This window comes from Egretta garzetta, unplaced genomic scaffold (assembly GCF_000687185.1).
Source record: "Egretta garzetta isolate BGI_Z169 unplaced genomic scaffold, ASM68718v1 scaffold218, whole genome shotgun sequence".
NCBI lineage: Eukaryota > Metazoa > Chordata > Aves > Pelecaniformes > Ardeidae > Egretta > Egretta garzetta.
The window spans coordinates 393316-398838 of NW_009260618.1; the positions used below are offsets into that span (position 1 = coordinate 393316).

General features: G+C 57.8%; 1 protein-coding gene across 1 annotated transcript in view; it reads left to right on the top strand.

Moving 5' to 3' along the window:
- The window catches only part of SCARA5 (scavenger receptor class A member 5), a 42379-nt gene that overhangs the window by 29478 nt on the left and 7378 nt on the right, over positions 1-5523 (top strand). The window lies entirely within an intron of this gene.

Here is a 5523-nt window from a genome sequence, read left to right on the forward strand (position 1 = left end):
TGGCCCCTTCCCCGTCCCCTGAGGCCCCCGCTGCTGTCATTGCCTGCCCTGCTGACACGATGGCTCTGTTGGTCCCACCGCTCTCCCAGTCATCCCAGTCTGGGCACATTCTGACCTCCTGGGGCTCATTAGCTGCTGGAGATGGCACTCCAGGCCACGTGGCTGGTTAGATGATATTTATGCAGTGCTGTGTAGTCTTGAAGAACACTGCTGGGCGATTTCCTCCCCCTCTACTCTGCTCCGGTGAGACCCCACCTGCAGCTCTATGTCCAGTTCTGGGCTCCTCAGTTCAAGAAGGATGAGGAACTCCTGGAGAGAGTCCAGAGGAGGGCAACAAGGCTGATGGGGGGACTGGAGCATCTCCCCTAGGAGGAAAGGCTGAGGGAGCTGGGCTTGTTCAGCCTGGAGAAGAGAAGGCTGAGAGGGGATCTCATCACCACCTACAAATATCTCAAGGGTGGGGGTCACGAGGACGCAGCCAGACTCTTCCCAGTGGTGCCCCTGTGCCCCCTGCTCTGGGTGAGCCTGCTTGAGCAGGGGGGTGGCACTGGGTGAGCTCCGGAGGGCCCTGCCAGCCCCTGCCATGCTGAGATTCTGTGTGATCTCCATTGCCCCATCTCACCTAACTGGAAGCCCAGGGGTTCTGGGCTGGTGCAGCTGGGACGAGTCTCCATTCTCCTACCAAGGCAGAGGCTGCCAGCGGAGCACAGAGCCCTACGTGCTGCAAGAATAAAGAAACCAGCATTTCAGGCTTGTTTTCCAGCACGATCTCTTGGGTTTTTTGGAGGTAACTCCAGCCTGCAGGATTGCAATATCGTGTTGGGGGGTGTGCGCAGGACTTTATCCAAGCTGCGGGGTGAAAATGCCTGGCCTGATGCTGCGGGAGGTCACGCCAACCCCTGGATACATCCCTGGCACGAGCCTTGCAAAGGCGCGAGTGCTGCAGGGACGGGTGCTAATGCAAGGGAGACATCGGCGCCGAGATGTTCCTGGCAGCGCATCAAATGCCGAGGTCTGCCAACCAAAACCACAACGTGTGTTGGGACCGCGGTTTCCTTTCCTTCCCTGGAGCGGGGGAAAGTGGGCTTTTCTCACTGGCCGGTGCCAAGCATTCATTAGACAAGCAAATTATCCCAGGAGCCTGGGATGGCTGAATTTGGCTTCAGCAGAGGACCAAGCCCCAATGCCAGATTTGTTCTGCAAAGCGCATCCCCGGGGGACGTGTCCCTTCTGGAGAGAGAAGGTTGATGGGCTCCTGCATGACATTTCCACCCCCCAGACAGAGATGTTAATGGCTGCTGTGCCAGGTCAGTGCTCAGATGCATTAACGGACCCCGTGGTGGACATCACAGCTCCAGCAAGGAGCTCTCTGGAGACACAACACTGAGGATGAAGCCTTTCTCCAGTGCTTACCAGCCCGGGAGGTAGTGGAGAGCACCCCCAGCACAGCCCCTGCATCCAAGGGAGAGCCATGGCCATGCCACAGTAGCAGAGCATCAACCCCCACAAGCTTGGTGACCCTTCCCCAAAGCTGGTCTTGCGTCTCAAGCCCCCTTGCCCAGAGAGATGAAGCTCTTGGTTTGGGGAGGCAATGGGTCAGACGGCATCCCAACGGGTCGGCTGATCTTTGCCATGTGTTGTGTTGCTTCTAGCTATCATCCTCTCATTGGTGTAGAGTACCCCCTGTATGTGAGGAGGCCTCTTGGCCTGAAGAAGGTTAAGTTGTCACCAGGGCTCCACTGGCCTTGATGCATTTCTTGGAGGTGTCCTTGGTTTTGGGTGAGGATGACTCCGCTGCAGCAAAGCCATCAGGCGTTCCCCCAGGGGGATGGACCACCCCCAGGTCTCACCAGAGCCCATCAGTGGAATGATGGGGGTCCCTCCCTCCACCTCCCCGTGCTGGCCCATGTGGTCACCTCCCAGGCTTGGAAGTGTCCCCTACGAAGGGAGCCCCAAACTACAGCCCCTGTTCCCCACCTCCTGGAGGTGAGGGCTGCCCAGATAAGGGGGCTTCATCTCACCTCTTCTCCAAGAAACAGCAAACCACGCTGGCAGCAAGCACTGAATTTCTACGGTTTATGGGATTCTCTGAAATTTATAGGAAACAGACCCCGAGCCAGGCAACGGTCCAAGGCCGGGCTTTAAGGAAAGGCCTGTTTTTCTGCAGCACTAGTCTTACACATCTCTAATGACTTTCTTCTGAGCACAGGAGAGCTATGGGCTCTGCAGGCAACGCAGCCCATCCCAGGGCGGGGGGCATCTGGGGCGGATGAGCCTCCTCGCCGAAAATCCCAGGTCAAAACCATCTTGCAGAGATGGTCCGACCTGGTCGAGGGACAGCTTCTCCGCAGCAGAGCCCCGAGTATTTTCCCTTGCTGGTATTTTCCTACCCTTGATGCATTTTTCCCTCAAAATTACCCCAGTGGAGTATTATTTTCCTTGTTTCCAAATGGGGAAAATTATTCTGGAAAGTGAGTATACATCAGTCTTCTTCAGTCTCCCATGGAGAGCATCGTGCAGGGAACGCGTTCAGGAGGAAAGAGCAGGGAGTGAGCCAAGGTGGGGATCGCTAATTTATAGATAAATTGGGGGCAATAAGAGAAGCCCCCTTCCTAAACACCATGTGCAGGCAAAGGAGGAAGGTTTGGGCACATTGCTGAAGGCAGAACATGTGTCTACCTGAGAAGATGGGGGTTTGGCAGCTTCTCCTGGGGCCTGCTCCAAGACCGCAGTGGTCCACCTCACCCTACAGACCCCGGAGCTCTTGCCACCCTCCTCCGGTGACGTCCTCACCCACGAGCTTTGCAGGTTTTGAGCCTTGCCTCTCTCAGCAGCGCTGGTTTTTGGAGCACCCAGGAGCAGGACGTCGGTGGGGACCGAGCTTCTGCCGTGGGAAGAGCTGAGGGGCGCTCGTCACGGCGTCTGCGCCAAACCCCGTGCGCGGTCCAGAGAAACCAGACTGAGCTGCACTGATTTACCAGCAGTGGGAAAGGGCCAAGCAAGACCTTGGCACTCATTAGGTGAAGGCACTGGGCAGGACCTCCTGGGAGGACAAGGGGTGACACCAGCAAGGGCTCTCCTGAGCTCGTGGGCTCCATCCCAGCCCCGAGGCTCCCTCCTTCCCAGCTCACAGGGGCTTTGTCCCCAGCTAGGGATGCTCTCCAGCCCTGACACCTCGGGGAGCTGGGCTTGACCCCGGGTGAAGTCAGCAAGCTGTGCCACTGAAGGGGCTGTCCTCTCTGCTCACCGGAGAGCTTCCACGGGGGAAAGAGAGATGGGAAGATGGGAAGAAGAGAAAATAAGAAGAAAAGGTTTCCAGGAGAGCGAGGAAAGGAAGGAGCTTGGAGGACTGCATGGGAAAAGCCAAGGCGGACGGGGAAGGACAAGGCAGAGGGGATGGGATGTGTTCTAAAGCACCCTTCAAATCTGCTGGCATCGCCCATGAAAGGCCTCTTTCTTTCAAAGGGTCTTTCCTCTGCCAGACGTTTATGAAGCAAAAAAACCCAAAACAGCAAAAAATCAACCCAGCTTAAGCCTAACGCAGTGGCACAGGCCGGGGACAGGGAGGAGGAGCACACCTAGAATGGTGTTAGACCCACTAACCCATCCCAAAGTGGCATCGGCTCCGGGGCTGGGCGTTCCCTGGCAGCGTTTGGGATGGATCAAGCCACGGAGCCCGTTGCCCCAGCTCCTCCTTCCCCATCCGTAACCAGTTCACACTCCTCAAGAGCCCCTGCACCCGTTTTTAACAGCTCAGCAGCTTTAAGCCGAGCCCACCTACTGCTTTTTGGAGACCCGGGTGCTCTCCCTTGGCTAGTGACACCCACATCAGGGCTCCCAGGTCAGCAACATCTGGCCCTGCAAAGGTGCTGCTGGGCACCTCGCTCTGCCTGTGCAGGAGCCTGCGGCTTCCCCCGTCGCATCCCCGGCTGCTGGAGAGGTCTCACCACCGGCTTCGCTGCCTTCTGCCAGAGAACCATGGAATTGCAGGGTGGTTTGGGTGGGAAGGGAGCGTTCCAGCTCACCCAGCCCAACCCCTGCCATCAGCAGGGACGTCTCCAACCGGAGCCGGTTGCTCCCAGCCCTGTCCACCCTGACCTGGAATGTTCCCAGGGATGGGGCAGCCACCACTGCTCTGGGCAACCTGTTCCTCTTGCAGCAGTGCAGTTCCAATTTGTGCCAATTTTGGGTTTTTTTGCCATGGTCTTTTTCTTATGGGTTTCTAACCCTTTCTGATGACTGAGGTCTCCGGTCATTAGAGCATTTCCTTCCCCTGCAGCATCCCTGAAGTCCCCAGCTCGTCCCAGTTGCTTGTCCCTAATGAGACCAGCAAGGATACAGCAGTTATCTCCTCCCGGAGTCTCGGTCCATGGATTCTCCACCCAGCGCAGCTGATGTATTCCTACCCCACGAGCTCCACCTTGTCCCCTTCACCTCTCTCCATCACCCCTATAGGATGCCCTATAGGATGCAGCCTGCACCCTGCAGGGAAAGCTCTTCTGCTCGGGAAGAGCCGGATTTTGGGGGACAAACACAAAAGACTGTACTGTGTCCAGTTCTGGGCTCCCCGGTTCAAGAAGGATGAGGAACTCCTGGAGAGAGTCCAGAGGAGGGCAACAAGGATGATGGGGGGACTGGAGCATCTCCCCTAGGAGGAAAGGCTGAGGGAGCTGGGCTTGTTCAGCCTGGAGAAGAGAAGGCTGAGAGGGGATCTCATCACCACCTACAAATATCTCAAGGGTGGGGGTCACCAGGATGGACCCAGTGGTGCCCAGCGCCAGGACAAGGGGCCATGGGCACAACCTGAAGCAGAAGAGGTTCCAGTTGAACGGGAGGAAGAACTTGTTGACTGTGAGGGTGCTGGAGCCCTGGCCCAGGCTGCCCAGGGGGGCTGTGGAGTCTCCTTCTCTGGAGATCTCCAACCCCCGCCTGGACGCTGTCCTGTGTAACATGCTCTAGGAGAACCTGCTTGAGCAGGGGGGTTGGACTGGGTGATCTCCTGAGGTCCCTTCCAACCCTCGCCATGCTGGGATTCTGGGATTCTGTGATAACTGTTGCTTTCCAACCCCCTATCTCCGGGCTGGGGAAGGAAGGTGGGGGAGAGCAGGGGCTGCTCCCGCGTCCCAGCACCATCACGTGCCGGCGAGCAGCGTCTCTGGCCCCTCTCCCGCCGCTCGGGGGGTTGTTGTCATCTGGTTCCCATCAGCAGGGCAGGCTGCAGGCAGCTTTCCTCCATCTGACACAGCTGCGCCTGCCCAGGGGAGCAATCTCGCCTTCCCAGAGCCTCCAAGTTAAAGGGCAAGAATTTCCTGCACGCCTTTTCTTTTTTTTCTCCCCCCCCTCCGCCTTCTTCTGATTTTATTTTACAAGACGTTTCTGCCTGCGTGTGTTGTTTGTGGTTCGTACGGGGCCGTGCCGCAGGGCTGGGGCTCGCCCGGAGCATCGCTGCCCGGAGCAGCCCGGAGCCTTCCCTGGCCCCTTCCTTCTGCAGCCGCAGGGCAAAGCCAGGACCAGCAAAGCCAA